Raw genomic sequence first — 23607 nt, forward strand, 5'->3', positions numbered from 1 at the left:
AATTATATCCTGATTTATATTTTGTTTTTTAAAAATTAAGATTAATTAGCAGTGGGTTGGTTTTATATTCCTTCTGTTCTAAGAGTTTAGTAGTAATTATGAAATAGTGAAAATAGGTCACACAAAATGAACATTCAGGATTGGGTTAAAACATACCTCTGAAATCTCAGTGTTCATTTTTGGAGTGTCAGTTATGTCATTTCACCTTTTTTTTTTTTGACTTACAGTCAAGATGAGAAATGATATTTAGACTAAAGACATTATTTTGTTATACAGCCACTGCTTTTCAAAATGCAAATCCTCCCTCCCTTTACCAATGCTTGATCATTTGTGTGTATGCCCAGGTACACATACACACACACACACACACGCACGCACAAATACAAACGTGCACGTACACACACCTAGCACCCAGATACTGGCGAAGGTCTTTTCAAGACTTCTAGGACATGGGTCATGTAAGAGGTAGATGAGAAAATTAAAGGAGGCCGGGAGCAGTAGCAACACTAAGAGTCAATGATTTCACTTTTAAAAAAGTCATTGTACAGTACACAGATATTTTTTAAAGCAAGTATTATTATTAAAGAATATTATACTTCTATTTAAAAAAATATTATACTTCTAAATTATTGCAATTCTTGTCTAATTTAAAGTCACGTATGAGAGCCATTTTATTTTGTATTACGATCTGTCACCAAAAATCAAATAGTAAAGTTTTAAAATGTGCACAGTTCTGTCCCATGGGGAATTAAATTTCAATATCTAAGTCTATTGTTGTGTAGCTTTAGGACAAGATAGCATGTGGTATTAACATGGAAGAGTATTCTTTGGCTTTTTTAGCTTTAATGTGCATTGCTCTCAAATAAAGCGCACATTATATTTTCCTCCCAGTGTTCTTTTGTTATATATGAAGTATTTTTATGATGTTGTTTTTAATGTATACATTATTTTAATGAAGTTACTTGGTAAAAGATAAAATCTATAATAATAATGGTCCTTTGCTTTTCTCCTAATTTTATTATTTCAAGTCAAGCAAGAATGGTCACTTTTTTCTCAGAGGAAAAAAAAATACTGAATGTTTTTTTGATGCAAAAATGATTATTCAGTTATAGTATTTCTTCCCTAATATATTAGCATTTATGATAGACCTTATTTCAAAGCTGATTATTCTCAAAGAAAAGCAGAGATATTATTAGAATTTCCAAGCAAATTGTGTTGTTTAAAAAGTACTTTAATACGTTCTTCAAATTGTTGTTAGCTATTGGTTTAAAAAAAAAAAGTTATTATCTGTTCCAAATGTGAAATTTTGCTATTCAAAAGACCTTACAAATTCCAATTTCTTTAGGACAACAGCAGAAATTAATATCAAAGGCATAGACAATCTAAGCTCCCTCAATTTTTTCCCCTTTTTTTACCTTTAACTGTGATAGACATCTCTGCAAGGTAGGTTTTAACATATTTTTTTCCTAATTTTTTTCCCCCTCCTTTCAGTAAGAGGGATAAGCTTTTAGAGTGCCCAGTCACCGTGGTAACTGCCAAAAAAATTCTCCTGAAGTTTGAAGAGGTCAGCTAGCAGGGTCAACAACTCTGGCCTCTGTGGGCTCAGTCTAGCATGCCCCAGCCTGCGGTTGGAGTGTCAGGACAGATCTGACCCTGGGAGGTGGACTATTCCAGCTCTGATATAAATTTTTTGAGTCAGTTCATGGCCTGGACTCTCCAGGTGGCCTCCAAAATCTATTTTGACCCCCTGACCCTGTCTCATGGAGGCATAGCATCCACCCTAAGTAAGGATTTAGCCAGGAATGACAGCTTTCCACTGAGTGTTATTGAGGACAGTATAAACAGTTTGGAAAGCAAGTGAGGAGGTGTGAGTGCTGGAAATCACTAAAAGCACATTGAAAAACAATTTAGAATTTTTTTATTGTAAAGCAAAGTTAAAAATATGTATTTGCTACATAACTCTTATGTGATTTTTAGGAATTTTTTTAGTCTAAAGTTTTTAATATAAATACTCAATAAACCATACACTTTATCCTTTTATAGACTTTGTTACAAATATGCAAATGACTTGCAACAAAATAAGTAGAACATAGATATAACAGGTACAGAAATGGGAAGCTAGTTATTAAATACATTAAGATAAAGAGTTTCTAGTGGTCAAATGTTAAATTTGGTGTGTGTGTCTTGAAATGTTTAAAATGGGAAAATAAGGAACTTTAAAAAAAAACACCCATCTGGAATGAAGATAAACTTGCACTGGGCTCCAAGTACCATGCTATGTGGTAAAACAAATAGCCAATATGCTCATTTGGGTACAAATGACATAAAAATTATTATAAATATGCAAAGCTAGATCTTACAGAGCTAAAGGGGCAAAACAATAAATTAATAGTGTCTCTGAATTCACTTTATGTAGTTGCAATGGTTTAAGATACCAACAGCTTGGGAAATAAAAATAATGTATAGATGATTCCTTTTCCTTCTTTTTTTTTTCTTTTCAGGTGCCATCGTGAAAGTTTTCTTTTCTCCAGGGAAGTAGAGCTCTCTTGAGAGTTCTAGCCTGTGAACTCAGTATGTAAATGCAGTCATCAAGCAAGATGGAGCTGCCAAGAGGGAAGATTTTGAATGTTTTCTCTGTCTTAAAACCCTTTGCAGCATTCCTTCTTCTCCGGGTACCTTCTCAAAGTTCCCTTTTTCCCCCAAGCGCTGTTGCAAATGGCTCCAAAGCAACACCACAGTAGCTAAATCAGTTGTACTGTGAAGTGGTTGAGGTGGTATTTAATTCGAATCCTTTGTAAAAATTAGGTTTTAAGTAGGGGTGAGAGTCCTTTTGGGAGAGGGGACAAGGGAGAGTGGAAAACAAGGGGAGGGGACCAAACAGTTCATGTACATACATACTCTTTGTGTTTGAGGCCTGTGTCTTGGCTTCTCACTATGTTAAATCCCTATTATAAAACTTATCTTCACAAAGCCTATTATAGTATTCTGAGAACAAATTGGACCATGAATAACTTAGTTGGAAGTGTAGATTATTTTCTACTCAGGGCAAGTTAGAGATGACAACAGCTTAACTAAAAGAATAGTGATTAATCTTAAATAGATGGATTTCAAAGTTTCACTCTTGATAAAGAGTACCTTTGATATTTCCCCTTTTCAGACTCATATTTCCACTTTCTTTGTACTTGGAAGCATCCTAACAATCACACTGTCCACCTGATACAGCATGATCTGACTGTAGGTCCTTTTGTTACAGGTCGTTGATCTGTCAGAGAGGTGACCAGAATGACCCTCCACTTCCTATTGGCTGAGTATGTGGTTCCAAAGTGGTACCTGTGCTTAGACATCACACTCACTGTTAGGAATGATCTCTTGCATAAATCATGATTTTTCAATCAGATACAGTTATTAATTTAAAACATCTTAAATTCATTTAATGCCCTATTAAGCTTACAAAGCACTTCTTAGTTCATAATTTTGTTTGACCCTTAGAATAATGTTATGAAATGAAGAGCTACCGTAAAACCCATTTTACCAAGAGGAAGCCACGTCATTTGCACACTCTGACCCAGCAGGTAAATGGAAGAACTGGATACCAACTCAGATTTTATAGCTTCTGGTTCAAGTGATTAATCTATAGCAATAGGCTTTTAAATTATTTTTGTGTTCTGTATCCCCGAAAATCAAGATTTGTGTATTAAAGAGCAAAGTTTTATATTTCGGAGATAAAAAAGTTAAAAGACCTGGTTGAAAAATAATTCTATTCACTTAAAACTGAATTTTGCTGATTATTGTTTTCCTGTGTGTGTGTACACATTTCAGTGGTCTTTCAGAGCTGAAGTTCTTACTTTCTTAAAGTTAAACATGTGCAGCTATATATAAATTAAACAACTACCTCAAATTTTAAAAATGTACACGAAAGCCATAGATCATATGTTTCAAAGTAAAATACAACAAATAAGCCTTTAGAAGCAAGTTCTGCATACCAAATGATTGTTTGAGAGCAGCATGCTGTTAAGTTCTAGAGAGCTATAGGTGAGGTTTCCCTTCTAGTATTTTTTTTCCCAAGCTTTTTGGAGAGATCACTGACAAATAAAAATATAAGATTTTAAATGAACATGGTGATGATTTGATACATGCATACACAGTGAGAGAATTCCTCCCATCTAGTCAATTATCACATCTATCATCTCACCTGTATCTTTTTTTTATTAGAACATTTAAGTTCTACTCTCCTAAGAAATTTCAGTTATTCAATAGTGTTATTAACTAAAGTCACCATGTTATACAATAAATAGCGTCTCAGACCTTATTCATCATATCGGCTGAAAATTTGTCCTCTTTCATCAACGGTTCTCCCGTTCTCCAGCCCCTGACCTTCTAGTGTTTATAGACAGATATGTTTTAACAATTTAGCAAGTCTGGATTAGCAAAGTTGTATAGGACTACTTTTGTTTTTTTGTTTGTTTTTTATTGTCCATGTTAAAACAAACAAAAAAAAGAGAGCTTGCCAAATACTCTAGAAGTAATATATAAGAGGTTTAGTTGACCTGATATTGATCTAACCTCTCTAAACATATAGAAATCAAGAAATACAAAGTGATAACATCATGTAATTCTTCTTAGGTTTTTAATTACATTGTTTTAATTATATAATTTAGGTAGTGTGGATGTTAATATGGAAATTGTTCTTTATTTCTTAAATTGTATATACTTAAATTAGTCATTTTTTATATACACTTAAATTAAGGCTTTTGTCTCTGAATTTTGCTGGCAGCCAATCTCATTCAGCTGCCACTGTCCCAAGCAGGTGTTTTTCCCCCTTTCCTTCCTCTCCTTTCTTTCTTCTTTTCCTCCTCTCCTCTCCTCTCCTTCTCTCTATTCCTCCCTCTCTTCCTTCCTTCCCTCTTTCCCTCCCTCCCTATTTCTTGTATTATTCATCAGTTTTTCGGTAGTTTTGTTTCAAAATGTAGGGCAGCTTGGCTAAGGGGCTTATCTAATGCAATATATTACATCAAACTGACGTGCTGCAAAACAAAACACTTACTTCAGTTAAACTTATCACAAGTCAGAGAACCCTACTGTATAATATCAAGATTCTGACAACCAAAATCCAGTCCTGAAGGACTGACTTTTAATGTTACAGAGTCCGGCAATTTCCCTTTTACTATCTTAATAGTCTTTCAAATTCATCTGAATTATTGGCTAATTTTCTTGTAAATGTCTCATGTTGCAAAAGAATAAGATGAAGAAGGAGGAGAATAATTATTTTAGAAATTTGAAAAAAAAATTTTGTCATATTGCTCCATATAATGTATATGTAAGTACATAGATGCACTATGCTAGCATTGGAAAGCGTAAAAATAAGAAATACCTCATATTTTTCTTTTAAGTCACCTCTGCCTGATATACATGGTATCAAAGATATGTTTTCTTCCTTTTTTCTTTCTCCTCCCATGCATCCTGAAGTTGTTGTCAATATGAAGAGATTAATATAATTTTGGCAAAATAGGATTTTTATTTTAAATGGTACAAGAATTTTTCCTAATGAAGTTTTTAAGCAAGCCAACCAGGCATAAAAATGTTCTATATTCTTCTGAAAGGAAAACTATGTATCCATATAGAAGAAAAGCACAATGCATGATGAAAAATTCAGTTAATTAATTGGGTATTAGTTTCTATATATAACATATTTTTCTCTATCTCTCAATATTATGAATATGTCTAGTATATTTGAGTGCTGATAGGTACAATTTGTTGATTATGGGACTTCATTTACTAGAGAAACCCAGAGTTGTGCTGTTTGTGTTAAGTATTGCTGGATGCCTACGATGCATTGCATAAGCATAACTGACTACCTCTAATAATAAGTGTGAGGCAGTCCTCCAAGTTATTCAAAGATGAAAAAACTAAATCCATGCCATCATGGAATTTTGGGCTAGGTCCTAGGAAGAAGTAGGGATTGATATTAAAAAATACAAAAAAGCTCAAAATTTGGGCCCAGCTACCCAGGAAATAGAAACTGACATGTGCATAGTGTCTCTTCATAGTAAGATATGATAAAGGTATGAACAAATGGCTATGAAAAGATAGCCTGGAGAAGCTTGTGGGAGACAATGGGGCTTGAGGACTGGTGAGAACTGTTATAAGACCATATTCCAGGTGGAGGGAAGAGGCAGAGAAGACAGATTATACAGTGTACATAGAAAATTATTTAATGGATTTAACATAATATTTCTATTTTTTGGTGGGGGGAGGGAGCTACTCAAAACATCATTTCAGTAATAGCTGAGCCAGTTCATCCTAATGTTCCAGTGAGAAGCTCTGAAGAAGCTCAATGGGGCACAGAACTCAGGTCAGGCCCAACAGAGGCCTCCTCTAAATTTTGGGACCAAATACTCAGGCATCACGCACAGGAGCTGCCTGGGCTCATAGAGGTACCGTGACTGTCCCCATCTGGGCATCACTGGTCCCATTTGGAAAAGGACAAGAGAGCAGCTTTACAAGAAAATGTGTAAATCCAGCTGGCTTTCAGGGACAGCATGAAGCAAGAAGAAGATGGGCAGGAAAGCAGGTGTCATGGGAAGAAGCAGCTGAAAGTTCCCTTCCTAAATAGTGGAGGCTTCATCTTTCGTCAGCATTTTCTTATTAATGCCTACTTAAGCTTTGTGGTCAGAAAACTTGGTCTTAGAAAGTTTTATGTTTCAGACCTTAATGAGGTTTTCCTGGGGGCAACTATTTCTTCTACATTTAAAAAGAAATTATTTCAACATTTAGTGCATCTACTAAGTCAATCTTTTTATATGTATTAGTCAATATTTTTATAAATGTATTTATTGTCCACTTGATTGGTGATAGACCAGTGAGAACAGTTAGAAGCATATTGATACCATACTGTATTTAGAAAATTAGAACATGACTAGCTTTATTATCCCTTCACTGCATCTTTTACCTTTTGTTCATATAATATGATTCTCTTTGTCCCACTGAAGGCTTGGGGCTTGAATTCCAGTTTTTGGCTGTGAATTTTGCCAACCTTTTTGTGTTTGTTTGATGTAAGTTTGCACAGATTTTATTTGAAACCTTTCTGAGGGTTTTGCACTAATTTTGTCTAATCTGAAACTTTTGCATTACTTCTGTCATACTGTTTTTTATTTTTTGTTTTTAAAAATATTTTTGTTTTTCCATTCTTTTCTTCTTCCTTCCCTCCCTCCTTTCTTCCTCCCCACTCCCCACCCTGCTTTCACTAACTGTAAATATACACGTCAACAATTTTTAGTAAATGTATAGAGCTGTGCCATCATCATCAGAATCTGGTTTTAGAACTTTCTCATCATCCCTAGACAAAGAATGATATATTTTCTGTCTATGAAAAAAAAAAAGTGCCTTTTCTGTGACATTCATGCAAGAGGAATCATATAATATGTAGTCTTTTATATCTGCCTTTTTTTGTTTTTCACTTAGCATGATGTTTTTGAAGTATTTTATGTATTATTAGTTCATTCCTTTAATTGCTGAGCAGGATTCCACTATGTGGATGCAGCACACTTTGTTGTGCGCCTCACCAGTGGGTAGACCAGTCTTTGGCTATTATGAGTAATGTGTGTCTGAGTGTTGCTGTACAAGTGTTTGAGGGAACATTGTTTCACTTCCCGTGGGTAGATTCCCAAGAGTCCAATCTGTGGTAAGATTTATGATGAGTTTCTGTTCAATTTCATTTTTTGTTGATGAAAATACAAGCAGATCAATAGATCATTTTTATGTAACCCAACTGGCCTTCCTGTTGCTCTTCATTTCTGTTTTTTCTGAATTGAGAATGGTATCCTTTATGCAATTGAATATATCCATATAAAGTTGTTGCTTTAGTTCGGATTCTTGGAATGTGGGACCCTGGTGTTTTTTATTTTGATTTGGTTTGAGATATAATTCATATGACATAAATTCACCATTTCGAAGCATACAATCCTGTGGGCTTTAGCATATGCCTTGTCATACAACCAGTGCCTCTGCCTAGAACCTTCCCATCACCCCCAAAAGGGACCCCATACCTATTTGCAGTCAGTCCCAATTCCTCCTTCCCCCATGCCCTGAAAACCATTAATCTACTTTCTGTCTCTATGAATGTGCCTATTATGGAAAATTTCATATATATGGAATCATAACCTTTTGTGTCTGGCTTCTCGCACTTAACCTCGTATGTTTGCCTTGTTAAGAATTAGCCTGTACCCATCAGCTGTGTATGAGGGTTTCAGTTTCTTTGGATAGTGTCCTAATGATTACCATCCTTGTTATTCTCATAAAACTGAAAAACAAAGTAATGTATTTAGAATGACATGAAATGAGGCTTAATATTATCTATCTTAATAGGCCATTCTGTAGCCTCAATCATTAAGAAAATACTGTCATCATAAGTGCCACGAAAACATTTTACCAATAATAAAAACATTTCTTTTAAAGAAAATTAAAATCTGAAGATGAGTAAGTGTGAGAAACCTAGTGCTTCTCCTACTAGACTGTTGCTGGATCTGGGTGCCTCTGTGTTCCTCAGTATCCTCACCTGGATACTTATTTCTCACATTTGTGAAATAACATTTCAAATATTAGAATGAAGACTCTTACAAAATACCAATCATTCTTTTTCAAGGATATTTCATGGTCACTTCTTATGTGCCATTTGCTCCCAAAGTTCCATTATAGAGTTACAAATCAACACTGCATCTTAAAAATGTATTTTTAAGTGAATGAATTTTCAACCTAAGAGAAGAAAAAAAAATTGTTTAAAAAATGTTGCCATTCAGGAACCCTACATTCGGGGTACTAAAAGGCAAAGACACAGGGAATAAAGGCACACTAAATACATTCTGGCAACAGAATCATCATGTAATAATCCAAATAGTAAACTAATACAAATGCTTTAGATAATGAATTGCACAAGATTCTAGGAATAGAATGTTTAAGTGTCAATTTTCCTAATACGAAACCTCAAGTCAAGTGAAAACTATCTCAGATCTAAAGCTTAGAAATCCAGGCCCAAAGACTATTTTAAAGGGGAAATGGGTTGAAATGTATGAAACATCAAATTAGAATGAAATACAGGGCAAATAATGTGGATGGATGCAAGGATTTGCAAGGGTAAAAGAAACACCACTCATTATCAGTGACTGGTTAATCAAGTTGGATAGAACACTGCTTAATTGTTCAGAACCATATATTTAATTTTAATTTAACTTGGCTCTGCTACATAGCCTCAAACTATAGCCCTGCCCTTTCATTTGCATGCTTCCTTCAGTCAATTAACAACTTTTGAGTTCTCATAGGGAACAAGGCACTATGTAGGGGCTACTGAAAGAAAAAGGTAGTAATAATTAAAATGAAAGTTGTTATACCTCCTGCCCCCAAGATATAAACAACATTCATATTTAAAGCTCTATCCATAGCAATTTATTAATATTGCTTTTAGTAATATTAATTCAGTGCCCACTTAAGGACTACTTCTTTGCAAAGCTTTTCCTTTCTAATTATAGTTCTATATTCTCTGTATATTAGATAACCCCAGGTCCATAATTCTAACTTGACTATGGCACAGCAAACAACACAAATGTTTATAGAAGCAGAAATAAAAGTGATGTGTAGAATAAAAAGTGAAAGTGCCCTTCATCACTTCTCCAGAAGTATGTATCCTTCCAGATCTCAGAAAGATGGATGTATGGGTGGAAAGATAGGTAGATGAATGATAGATGGATAGTACATAGATAGATAGATAATCAATAATAGTTAGGAACATAGACTCTGGATCTAGACAGTCAAGGTTTGAATCCCAGATCTACAACTTATACATGTACAATTTCAATTTTCTCATCTCTAAAAGGGGGGATGACAGCAATACTGCCTCACTGGGTTATTGTACAGGTTAAGTGAGGTTATATGTGAACTGCCTAGAGCAGTGCTTGGCACACAGTGAGCATTTTGTAAGGGGTACTCATTATTATAAACACACATATATACTGAGGGATTTTTTTAAACAAATGAGATTTTTTACTATATGTATTTTCTCATTTCATAATATGTCAGGGAGAAAATATGCAGATAGCTATATTTCACTCTGTAACTGCTACATAATAACTGCTACTTAATATCCTACAGTAAGGTTGGATCAGAAATTCTTTATTCTGTTGATGGTCATTTTGGTTGCTTCCGGGTGTTTCTGCTTCAAAGCAACTGTTAATATCTTATCTTTGAATATAAAATAAGGGATGCAGAAGGGCAGGCTTATAATATATCCCCATTTTATAAATGATTTTAAAATGAGGTTCAGAGAAGTTTAGTAAATTGCACAGTCATATAGCTAGTAAATAACAGAGTTCAGAGGAGAACCTGTTTAACACAACTTCACACTGTCTTACCTCAAATTTTCCCATTTGATGTAGTATTGCTTCACAAATACAACAGTCCTTATGTCACAATAAGACATTTCTGCTTTCTGAAATAAGCACCAGGCAACTACCAGTGAATGTGCTGCCAAGGTGGGCCTGAACGGGGAGAGATGGGAATACACTGAGAGATGAAATAGTAAGCCTGGCAATGTCCTAGGTACTAAAGATAATACTAAAATTTTGACATAAATCTCAAATGTTTAAATGGTTTGAAATCAGGATAAATAAAACGTGGTGGAGGGGGAATGGAGAGGATGACTTGCAATTTAACTGTTTGGGAGAATATTGAAACACTGCCACATTTGACTTCCAGCCCTCCCAGATAAAACACCTTGATGAACTCTAGTCTGGCTCTGTGAGGACTAATACCTATACCCCTCAAACCCAAATTCTATAACCTATCACACGGTATTAAACAATATAAGATAGTCAAAATTTCATTAACTACAAATATATATAAAAGCCAATTAAATTGACTTCAAGTTATTGTGATCTTAGAGAACATAGAGTTCATTTATAATATTGTGAAGTCTCAGCCAAATAGTGTCTTCCCTCTCACAGATAAGAGACTGCTGTACAGTGGCTCCAAAATGTCCAAGACTCATTGTGGGAATCCCCTTTTAATAACCCATGTTTCTAACCCAGCAGTATTTGGGATCAAAGAACAGGGAAAATATTTTTTTAATATCCCTTAATATATTTATTTTTGTTGCTAGTCTTGCTATACTCCCAACATTGGGAAAGTCTGATGAAAAGACCAGGTTTAATTTCAGAATTTTATTCTCAGCTAGGTCATTCACTGACCTTAGGAATGGGGTAAATGACTTCTCCAGGCTGAAATATCCTCATATAAAACAGGGTTAGTGTATTTATTTTATTGGGGAATAGGTGAGTTCATTTTGTTGATGTTTATCCAAAATCTTGAAAAAGCCTAGGAGAGCAAATTGTAATATCTTACTGCAGCAAGAGAAGTGTTCAAATTTAGAAACATGAAGGACATAGCTTAACTTTAAGCAGAGTGGAAAAAAATGAAGCACCGTGGCTTTTTCCAGATGTATTGTTTAGATAGCAGTAAGTCGGTTTATTTACCAGCTGTGTACCTTCTCTGCCTCTGTTTCTGAGTTGTGATAACATGTAAGATGCTTACAAAAATAATTATCAAAATCAGTTGGACACAATGCAACAATTTAACTCCTAATGACAGCCACCTCTAACTATGAATGACATATAATAAATTATGTTTGAACTGGATTTTCAGCTGCAGATCCTTATTCTGCCACCCAGACAGCCCTATAAAGTTGCCCTTGTGGCCTTAATCCCACTTGGATGTGTGCCCTGCTGCCTCTACTTTCCATCATTCTGGTGCTTTCGAATTCTTGAATAAGTGAACAATCTTTGTTTCTGTACCTTATTAGGCCAAAGACCATAACAGCTAGTGATGGCATCAGCAAGCCCTGCGGGCAGGATTCTCTGCAGACCCAGCCAACCTCCAACAAACCCCTTTTTATACTCCTGTTTCTAGGAAGAATTACGATGGCGGTGCCCTGCTGCTGATCAGTCAAATCTGTGGTAGGCCTGGAGATAAGTCCTGTAAGTGTGGTGTACAGTAAAACAGCGGCTCCCATTCATTAGTAGCTTGTGTGTAATAAACCACCAAAAAAGGGGGGTGGGGTGGGGAGGCAGCTGCAGTGTGCAAGAGCAAACAACGCATCTCATTCTTGGGGGCCAAAACTTTGTAATTTGCAACTGGGCAGCCTGGGCCCGCTGACATTCTTTCTGATAACATAGTAGTGCCCTATCTATATTGATGGTTTGACTGCACAGGAGTCTATTTGGTAACTGTATATATTTTGTAACAGATTGTTATTAAGGAAGAGTTACTGACTCTGGCAAACAAAGTTGCTGGGTTAAAGGGACAGTTTCCTTTAACAACTGATGACCTTCAAAACATTTATGTTAGCCGTTGTTTCATAATACTGGTTTTACAAGAATGCCACTACAAAAGATACCAGCTGAGATGCACACCATGGGAATATTGCCTTGGAATGAATGATGTTTCTTTGGGAATATATATACTTTTTGGCATAAAAATGTTCATTGAAGAGAAAAGTATTGGGGACATGCTTACCATTTTAGAATCAAAACCAGTCTATGAAAGTATACACTAAATTTCATTGTTTGGATATTAGTATCCAAGAAGCACGACTTTGCAGAACTGTGGGTGATTCATCTGCCTAAAGTGAAATGCAGGAAGCCATTTCCTTGTGAAAGGAAGACAATATACCTGTTGAGGAAAAAAAAAAAAGCTCTCAATAGGCCCTTTTAATTTGGGAAGGGTTAACCTAATAAGACGGAAACACACTTGAATTTGCTCACGACTACTTAATGAGAAGATGAAAAATGCTGCAGTTTCTGTAATAAACTTTCTTTTTACAGCCAAAGCAGGTGAATGGCATTGTGACACCAACACTGTACGTGTTCCTCATCAGCCTCCCACTGCTCTTCCAAACGGGAACGGAATACTGTACATTCTAGGCATTTTTTCTTTGCCACTCTGAACTTGGGGTCAGGAGAGTGGCTATGGCAGAGTAGAAGGCATGCCAGTTGTTTGGAATTCTTGCAGGTGTTTAAAAGCAAAGGATTCTTTTCAGAGGCACATCTGCATTTGTCATATGCCATTTGCTAAAGCCTGTGGTGTCTTTGTTGGCTTGACAGATTGACATGTAATGGCTAGGACCGTCGGCCGGCCGGCCCGCTGCTCCCAACAAAATCATTCTGATAGCTGGAGTTCTCTAGAAATCAACTGGCCTGAATTACCCATGATTTCTCTCTGTCCTGCAAAGAGCAATGCGTTGTTCTAACGTCTTTCGGCTTCTTGTTTGCCTTCGTGATTTTGGGGGGATGTTTTAAATTCTAAGTTAAGGTGAAATTGGGACTTTGATAGGATAATATCTACAAAGAGTTTTCAAAACATCTAGTTCATAAAATTTGCTTAGAGATGGTTAAAGAGATTTTGGCATTTAAATAAATATTTAATTTATATATAATTTTTTTTTAAATTAAGAGAACACATCTGTGTTGGTGAGGAATAAGGGAACTTAAGAGAGTAGAAGTAAAAACTGCAGCTTTTAAAGTTTTTCACAATCTTAAACACTAAAATAATTTTAAGTTATTTTTGAAACTGTTATTTCCTTTTTTCATATCAGTAATATACCTGAATTTATATGTAAGTATGTGTCTTGTCAACCATGTTACCACAAAGCCCAGTAAATATGTATGAAAGCAAACTTTAGTATGGTGTCTTTTTTGTTGACAAAGTTGAATCAGAAATCCTTATCACCATTCTTATCGTTGGTAGTATCTCACGGAATTAATTAAGAATTCAAAGCTCATGCTTCAAGTACTCACTTTATTGTTGATGTAAGTTTCTGAATTTTATTGTACTATGATAGGCCTTCACACTATAATTCTACTTGGAATGCATAAAATAAAAGAATACCAAGTGTTAATTAAGCAAATGCAAATGCTTAGACAAGTTCGTTAATACCTCTGTACATTACTCCATTTACCTAGACGTTTCCTGGACAGGCATCTTTCCTTACCTAGAAAATTCCGCTTTACTGGAGGGGCCATTCCTTTGACAGAGCATCTCACCTTGGGTGTCTTGTCATTATAATGTCAGCGCCGCAGGTCTGTCTGCATAACTGTTTCCATGGAGCCCTGCCCTAGACAGAGAGGAAAGGCAAAACAGAACAGAACTCCTTCAGGCCTGGTAGCCACGGTCAGTTCTGCTGGTCAGCAGGACCTGGAAACAGCACACCACCATGGTTTTGGTGTGAGATTGTTAAAAAGCAAAGCCACTTGCTAAACTGCAAAATGGAAAAAATGACAGTTGTCTTTCCCTCTTACAGTAACAAGTTGTGTTCTGGATATTTGAAATTTTCTAATATTAATTTCACTTACTAATTTTCAAAACTTTCTGAATAAGGATACCTTTCCTGTTAACCTCCAAAGGGACTTAGGCTTGTGGAATTAGAAATTAAATATACCCAGGTCTTAACTGTTTGCACCGAGGTTGCCAGTTTTTGCAAATAAAAAACAGGACCCATAAGTTAAATTTGAATTTTAGATTAACACTTTTTAAAAATATAATATTGCATGGACATACTTATACTAAAAAACATTTGTTGTTTACCTGATATTAAAATGTCACTGGGTGCTCTGTAGCAGAGCTTGACTAATGACAAACTCATGATCAGAAGCCTCATGGTTTGAAGGGCTTAGGTTTTTTTTTGTTAAGTTTTATCTCCTGGTGCTCATAATTTCCTTAAGAATTTCTGTTACCTATTTAGAGCAATGGGATTAATGGTAATAACTATTATAACTGGGCACCTGCCCAGATAGAGTCAGGTAAGTTCCACTTACTACCTTATTTAATTCTCACAGCAACCTGAGGAAGTAGACGGTATTATCGCCATTTTACAGATGACAAAACTGAGGCCCAGAAACATCAACCAATTTTTCCTGACTTAGACAGCTACCAAGCAGAAGAACTTGAATTGGAAACCCATTCTGTCCAAAGAGTTGGGACTCTTCCTCTTAGCTGTGCTGACTTAATGAAATGTGAAAGTTCATTAAAGTCACAAGTATAATCAGCTAATTACAACTCATCTTGTTCATCATCAGTGGGTGTGTATGTGTCCTCTCTTTCTCATTAGGCTCAAGGACAGTGTCAGCATCTCGTATTTCTTAGCATCTTCCCTAAGATAGCAGTCACAAAATTTTTTAATGTCACAGTAACGTATTATTTAAGATATCCATATTATTTAAGAGGTTTGAAGTTTGACTTTCAATTGAACCGTGTTTTTTCATTCCTATGTAAAATGTAAAGTATATTGTCACAATAACCCTCACTTGGTATATAACCTCTGACTGTATATTCTGTGTGTTGCACTTCCAAAGTTTAACTTGCTTCATACACTACTTACAAACCTGGGATGTCAGTTTCCCTCATCAAAATACTAAAATAGAAGCAATTATTGTTTTAACACCTTATCCTTCCTTGCCTTAGGTCACGGCCATCAGGGATTGAATTTAGGTTGATCTCCCGGCAGAAATACTTCAACCTGGTTTCCCTATGCCTGTAGTGCCCTGTGTTGATGTAAATATTGCTACAGAATGATGCTCCTCTTCTTAGTCCTCATTCGGTTCTTTGATATTACTTAGAAGGTGATTATGTAGCTTCACTTACTTCTTTGAATACATAGGTTGCATGGTCATTAAAATAATTACAAACTCATCAGTCCTCCCCATGCTTAAATGAGATCAATACAGGCCAGAAAAGACACTCCACTACTGACCAAGATTCCTCCTTTTCTCCTCTTTCACTCCCTTTCCCCCTTTACTTCTCTAATCCCTGCCCTTTTAATCCCACCCTCAAACATGGCCGACAGAAGACAATTTTTTAACAGTTCTTTCTGTAATCATAACATTTATTCAGCTGTTATCCACGACATAGTCAAGTGTTGCCTCTGTACAAACTGTCAGAGACAGCTGTAGCAATTTTGGTATTTGCTAAAGAAAAACGCCTTCTGGCCCTGCCTTAAAAACCAGTTCAGCAATGAAATGGTTAATAGGATGAGTAAAGGCTATTTTTAAGTCTGGCTCCCCTCTCTGATGCACTCTTGAAAATTCACCCTGTACTGCAGAAATCCTAAATTGCAGGGCCCTGCACCCCACTGAAACTCTTCAGTCTGCTGTAAGTAAGCCTCAGCATGGGCAAGATTGGGGGTGAACAGCTGGAGGAGGGGCTCAAGCCCTGGGCCTTTGTAATGGAGGGGAGAAACACTGAGATCCTGCAGAGAAGGAACACAGAAACCCTCAAGGCGCAGAGAAATAGACCCAGACAAAAGCCCCGTTACATGGTTGCAAATCACCCCACTGCTGTTATTTTATTTACTGTGGTCTGCAGGAGGATTGTTTTCTCTTTGCAAAATTTTTAAGCTTCACGGGCTTTTCTCCTCCACAACAGTGGTCACTTATACCACAGTGCCACACGGAGACCATCTTCACCTTAAGCTTTCTTAAGGAAAGGGGAAAATACCTTGCCTAGTCAGGATCCAAAAAATGTAGAAGGAAATCGATGAATTTCCAGTCTTCCAGCTCTTTTCCAGGGATAAAGGATTGAAGTACTGTGTATTTAAAATACTGACTTACATTGGTTCTGTTGGTGTGGTTTTGTTCCATGTTTTTATGGTTTTACTTGATTACTTTTCTTAAAGATGACACATGCATGCTTTTAGACTTAAATTTATTTAGATGTGGGGGGAAAGAATAGGCAAAACAACTTTGTATTAACCAATTAGAGAGCTACAGATGAAGAAACATTTGTCCCCAGGAAAAATAATTCTTTTTTTTATCATCCTATCACTATGGGAAGACCTGTGCTATGAATTTGAGGTTTTATCATTGGGGGCTTCAGAGAAGGAAGAAGCCTGACTGAAGAGCTTATTTTAAAAATCTAAAGTGACAGAACTGTGAGCACGAGTCTCCTTTGTACAAATTTCTTCGGGTATCTATAAAAAGGGAAGTTTGCCCCATTGTAGCGGGAGGGAGAGAGGCCTTGCAAGAAAAAGCAGCTTACTTCTCTCCAGAGAAATCTGTGGCTGACTTTGGTAAACATTTCTCTGCAGTTGAGCCAGGGCCGCAAGCTAGGCCTTGGGGTAGCTGAAGAGGAGTGAGCGTCACTTCACAGTAACCAGGGCAGCAGAAGGCCCTTCTACTTAGACAGCTTTTATTGTCAAGATGGGGAAGTTGAAAGGGGAACTTGCAATAAGTGTGCTCAATTTAAGAAAAATAAAAAGGGAAATTTTCCTATGACAAATCCACGGAGGTATTTACAAGGTGTTTGAGCAGGTAATTAGCACCCAAACCAGGTTTCAGGAAATAGTTCTGGTCGCCTCAAATGAAGAACATATAATGAGCTGAAGAGCTTGATTTTCAATGGATGATTTACCCAGGACAATAGCCCAAACAGAACCGGGTAAAGGGTTTACAAATGGTAACTTGAGAAGTAGTGGGCTTCCTTCCCGGGAGCTTAATTCCGTCCCCTTCTCCCATCACCCTGCCCCTTCTCTGCAGCCTCTCTCCTTTCTTCTTCCATCACTTCCACAAAACACATCCATGCCATAAGTTTTCTTGAAAAGTTGAACATCATCCTTTAAGAAAATTCTGTCCAAGACCGATAGGAAGGGTGCAAAAAAATACAGAGTAACTTTGCCTGTTGACATCTAGACCTAACCACTTGTGGGTTATTCAGGCTGAAACTTTTGTGATTGCATTTTAGCCTGCTTACTGAGGCTCGTCGTGGAGTCTTCCTTTACTGGAGTTTCTTACAGTAGGTGACAAACACTGCTGAAAAGATTACCCATTCTTTTTAAAGGCTATTCCAGAAGACTGACACCACCAAGAACCAAAGATAACCATGAAAAAAGAGTTCAACATTTCTTAACGTCACAGGATTTTGTTGATTCAAGAAAGTCTCCATACCCTTCCTTACCCATAGGCACTCTGGTTCGCTATGCAGCAAGCATTCCTATTTGTAGTAAAATAGTATTCTCCGCCACATTAACTCTGGTAACAGAATGCATAATGATAGTTAACTTTCACCTACCGAGCCTCTTGTATATTGAAAGATAAATTTGACTTTATTGTGATCTAAAATGATTGCAAAATTCTTTTTCTTTCTTTTGCTCATTATGGCCCTCCCCACCCCCAACCACACCCCAATAGCCTTGGGTCCACAATTATTGCGAAAAGAAGGTAAATCAGACATCATTTTACAGACTAAGAAGCAGATTCAGAAAGTTCAATTTACTGCCCAATGTCACCCAGTGTCAGAGCTTGAACCAAAACCAAGATTTCCTTATTCCTAATTTTGACTGCTTTTTTTTTCCCAGAGCATTAGACCATCTTCCTATGTGGTTAATAATATATGAGAGCTGCTAAGAGTACCAATTTCTATTGAGGCATGCTCTCTGTCATTAAGTGCTCCAGCAAACTGTTAATCAAGATTGTTTTGAGCTGTTTACCAATTTAGGTGATGTCAGATACTTCTCTTGGATTCTGTTAGCCTCTTGGGATGGCAGAAAATTCTGTTGATTCTGTTGCCTGGGGTTTGGCCATCTGTTCTAAATCATGATTGCGGCTGCCATTTGGAAATCCATAATCTGACACCATTACCAGAATTGTACATTTAAAATGCATTAAGCTCTTTGTGGGTCACAAGCCATTCACAAGCTCTCCTTAATTTTATAGGATGTCTACAGAGAGCACTAAATTTTGGAGTTGAAGGGTATAGGTTGAAAGAGTTATATACATTCCCACTCTGTTCTCTTCCACAGGCATTATAGAAGCTGTTTGTTAAAGAGGTCAGAGACAGAAAATAAAACACTGGACGTGCAAAGTGTTGACCAAGCACAAAACAGGAAGGGTCGGAAGTGGAATGAAACCATAGATATTTCTGGTCGCCCCTCAAAGTTCTACTGCAAGGAGCCCTGAGTGCCTATCCAGGAAATGACCAACACTAGTACATAGGGTTAAGGAAGACTTTCAAGAGGTATTCTGTCTTAACATATCTTAAGGTGAATGTTTTAAAATACGTTTGGATGTCACAGTTTACACTTTCTAGAGTTAATTTTATTGCCTTAATGTCCCTTTTATCACTCAGGGTAGCTATTATGTCTCTAAGGGTTAACAAGTTTTCAGAAATAATAAGTTAATACACAAAAAAAACACACACTGAACAGTGCCTGGTGCATAGTAAGTGCTCTGTAAACATTTACCATTATTATTCGCTTGTTCATGGATCATTCATGGAGAGCTGATTCTAGCGACTGGAGACACTGAAAGTGAGGGTCATGGGTCCTGCCCATAGGTCAGAGTCTATAGTCCCCTGAGGGAAACAGATTGGTCCATTGGTCCTAACAGATACTCGCAGAAGTATGCAGGAGATGTTGTGGGAACAGTTAGGAGGAACAAACAGATTTCCTGGGCCCCACCCTAGATTTGCTAAATCCTAACAGTGGGTGGTGGGCCCAGAAATCTGCATTTTCAAAAAACTCCTGAGGCGATTCCAAAGTAGCCCTGGGGTGTTTGCCTAATCTAATGAGGCTGGAGGAAAATTCTGGGAAAGCCTTTCTAGAAGACTTGATGATATTAGAGTTGGAATCTGGAAGAATGAAGGGTGTCCTAGGCTGAGGGAAATTTGCTCAAAGAAAGGCGTGAAAGAGCCTCTCCTGTTTGGAGATGACAGCAGATGGGTCTGGTTGGAAAAGAGTTATATAGGTGGGATAACCATGTATATAATTACTCAAACCGGGATACTTTTGAGAGTGAAAAGAGGTGTTATTATTAATTATGTGGGGGTGCAAATTCCCTCTATAGAAGATGATTAGGGGTCATGCAAGAGCTCGGCAGAGATCCTGAGGGTCCTTCAGAGTGGAGCTAGGTAAATAGAGCCCAGGGCAATGGCCGCATAGAAGAGTAGGGCATACTGGTGATAAAATTAGATCTGTCTTGAAGTCCCTGCTGTCTTGACTGTGGAGCATTATTCTAAGTGAAATGGTCCAATTTTAGAGAATAGTTGATGTTTCTACAATTTCTTTCAATATGTCACTTAGCTTTAATCTTTTGAAGGATACAAATGTAACGCTGAAACTGCACTTAATTAAAATCAGATGTAAAGGTGGAAGTCTGAGGAATTTGCAGTGCTAATAGCTGGTCCTAGAATAACATCACTTTATTATATAATAATGTCCATATTCATTCATTCATTATTTATTAAACACCTAATATTTACAATTCACTTCTCTAGATACAAGGGCAGCAGAATGAACAAGGCAGAATGAGGTGTCTGGTCTTTTTTTTTTTAATTGAAGTATAATTGCTATACAATTTTGTATTGCTTTCAAGTATACAACACAATGGGGTTCAACCATTAGTGAGGTCCCTGTCTTAATGGAGCTTATGTTCTACCAGAAGAGATAGACAATAATTAAATAAATCTACAAAAATGTAATTTCAGGTATTGGTAAGTGTTGAGGAAAAAATCCAATCAACATAAGGAGTTAGGGGGTCAGACAGTGATTAGTAGTTGGAAAGATGGTATTTTAATTAATTCAGCTGGAGATGGCTTCCTTGGAGGAGTGGAATTGAATGCAGTGAGGCAGAGAGCTGAGTGGCCATCTGAAGTTCCAGTGTTTCGAGCAGAGGACATAGGAAATGAAAAGTCCCCGCAGGAACAGGACTGGTGAGTTGAAGGAGCAGAAAGAACCTCCAATTGCTTTCTGATCAGGCCACTCCCAGCTCCACACCAGGTTCTATTAGACTTCATAGATCTCTGATCTTTACTTATCTATCCTCTGTCCTATCTGAGTCTTGCACTTTGGGAGGGAGCTACAGTGTGTAAGTAGTGTGTCCTTGAGGAGGTGAGAGGATCCTAATACCTTAGATTTCCTTAACTTTATTCCCCAATCCTTACTCTACAGCATTTTTTTCCAGAGAAAGAAAAGAATTTGAATAGTCATATTGAGCATTTTGATGTGCTTATTGGGCATCTACAGTCTTCTGGCAGAATGCATGCCCTCAAGGGATGCATGGTGGCTACTTGGTAACGGGTGGTTGAATGAATAAACTGGCCTCCTACACTTGTAGAACACCTTCAATTTACACATCCTTTTCATGCACCAGGTCCTGTTTTATCCTCTTTTCAGGCAATCACATCATTCTTTCCTTCTCTTCTGAATTGGGAAGGACCTTATTGCTCTTAGACACACTTAAGTGCCTAAAAATATGAATGCTTTTGAACACAGGAAGAAGGGTTTTGCAGTTCAGTCTTTCTGACTAGTAAAGCCTTCCAAGGGAAGGAGGGGGCAAATTGGCAGGAGCATGCCCAATTCTAAATAGCCCAAACCTGCTGCTTACTATGCTCTTATTCCTTGCTAAGAGTGGAAAGTCAAATGACAAGACAAAAGATGAAAGTCCATTTTGATGTTGAAATCCGCCTTGGTGTCCTTGTAATCTTGTCAAAGATCATTTATACTAGCTTAATATGATCACTTAAATAGTGATGTGTTTTGTAAAGAGACCAATTAAAGAAATTGTTTGGCTCACAGGTTTTTGGGTTTTTTTTCCTTCTTCTTCCTCTCTTCTTCTTCTTCTCCTTCTGTGTCTCTTCCTGAACACAGGCAGCCAGAAATTCAGGCCCCCAGATTTCTCTCTGCAGAGTGTACTTTACCTTTTGGATGGGACTTTAAAGACTTTAAACAGCTTGAGACTTATAGTTTGCCACAGGAACATGTAGCAAATTCCTGTTTCTACTTTTTGAACCAGGAGCTGGAGTATAAGAGCCCCACGCAGGAAGTCGCAGGTGGTGGGAAAGGGGAAACAAGGTCATTTTCAACCATGTACATTGAGGTTGTACCTTTAAAGTCAATTCTAAATTTAATTGAAAGCCGAGGGCAGAGAAGCCAAGATCGGAGCAATGTGGTGATTTATTCTGAAGCCTGTAAGAAGTCATGCGGCTGAATGTGGGATGAGCTGGGGCTTTAATAAAAATGGCACTGGGGAAGCCAGCGGGAAGAGGCACAAGAATGGAACTGGGTTAGATGAAGGATCTCCGGGCCTGAAAGGAAGCGGGGGTCTGAGAGAGCAGGGTTTGCCCAAACTCTGCTGTTTTTACCATGATGGATGCACATAAGTAATCCGCATCAAAAGAAAAAAAACAGGATCACACAGAAGCCACCAAGACTCTTTAGACGGTGAATTTTGCATGAAATTATTAAGGTGTCCAAATGGCAGAAAGGCTATGGAATGAGTGGCACTGAGAACTTATCTAATATTAATTCTAGCTGAAATTTAGCTGAAGAAAAATGACATGTTCCTTTATTAAAACACTACAGGACTTGACAGCAAAGCTCCCACACATTTCTATGGGTGTTATTGTACTAAATTATATTGGACCATTGCTACAGAAAATCCATAATATGTTCTTAGAATTAAATCTTCTTTGTGGACAAATGGTTTAGGAACAATCTTTCCCAGAAGATTTTTAAAAAAGAAAGAAGGAAACAGAGGCTTGTGAGCAGATGTTATATTAGAAAGAGACCTGGGCTAGAGATTGTACTTCCTGGGTTCTAGGCTCTCTGATCTCAGGGAGGAGCTGGTTATCTCTCCAGTGATAGGGCCTACAGGATCTGTCCCTGTGATTCTAATTTTTATAGGCTCTTTGCTTTAGATCAACTTCATGTCATATTCAGCATCACTATTATTATTATTAATTTTAATCCTATTACATCTTTGTACAAGAAAACTCAGACTTTGCAAAAAAGAATCAAGAAGAAAATAAACATAACTTGTAATCTCACCATCCAGAGATAACCACTGTTAACATGTTGGTCAGTATCACTCTGATTAAGATAATATTCAAAGGACGAGGAAAGTTTTGCCTCAGAGTACCAAGTGTTGCTTCCTGCTGAGAAGCTGTCGCATTCAGACTTAGCATGTGGTAGTAGTGGCTCTGTTAAAAATGTTTAGATGAATGATCACTGATTGGGAGGAAGTCTTTCCCTCCTTGTATCTCTTCTTCCTAGTTGCCTGATTTGTGATACCAAGATCTGTGCCGTGAAAAGAAAACTATATGCACGGTTCTGTCTGGATTCTGTGAATCAGGTGCTCGTGACCACCAACTTTTGGCCACTAAGTTTCAAATAATTTCCTAGAGGAGTTTAAATATGTATGTGTGAGTGCACATGCTTTTTGTAATATTTGGTTAAGGACTAGAGAGCAATAATAGAAACTGCAAAATAATTGATAAGTGGGGTACTGGAATTACAAATGAAACTTCTAATTATTTCATTTATTCTTACAATATTTGTGCAACAAATGAAAATAATAAGGAAAAAAGGTGACAGTGGAGAGGGGGCAGATGAGGAAGAGGGAGTTGGCATAAGACAATTCTTTGAAAATAAGCTATTTTGTATATGGTAGACTTTCAGCTTTCTAGGTTCAAAAAACTCACAGTTAAATTGCTTTTGCATTTAAGTTTGTTAGATTTGAAAGTAAAAGACCTGGGTTCCCATTGTTACCTGCTACTTCATTTCCTTGAGCTTCAATCTCC

Source organism: Manis pentadactyla, chromosome 1 (assembly GCF_030020395.1).
Source record: "Manis pentadactyla isolate mManPen7 chromosome 1, mManPen7.hap1, whole genome shotgun sequence".
In the NCBI taxonomy this organism is placed as follows: Eukaryota; Metazoa; Chordata; class Mammalia; order Pholidota; family Manidae; genus Manis; species Manis pentadactyla.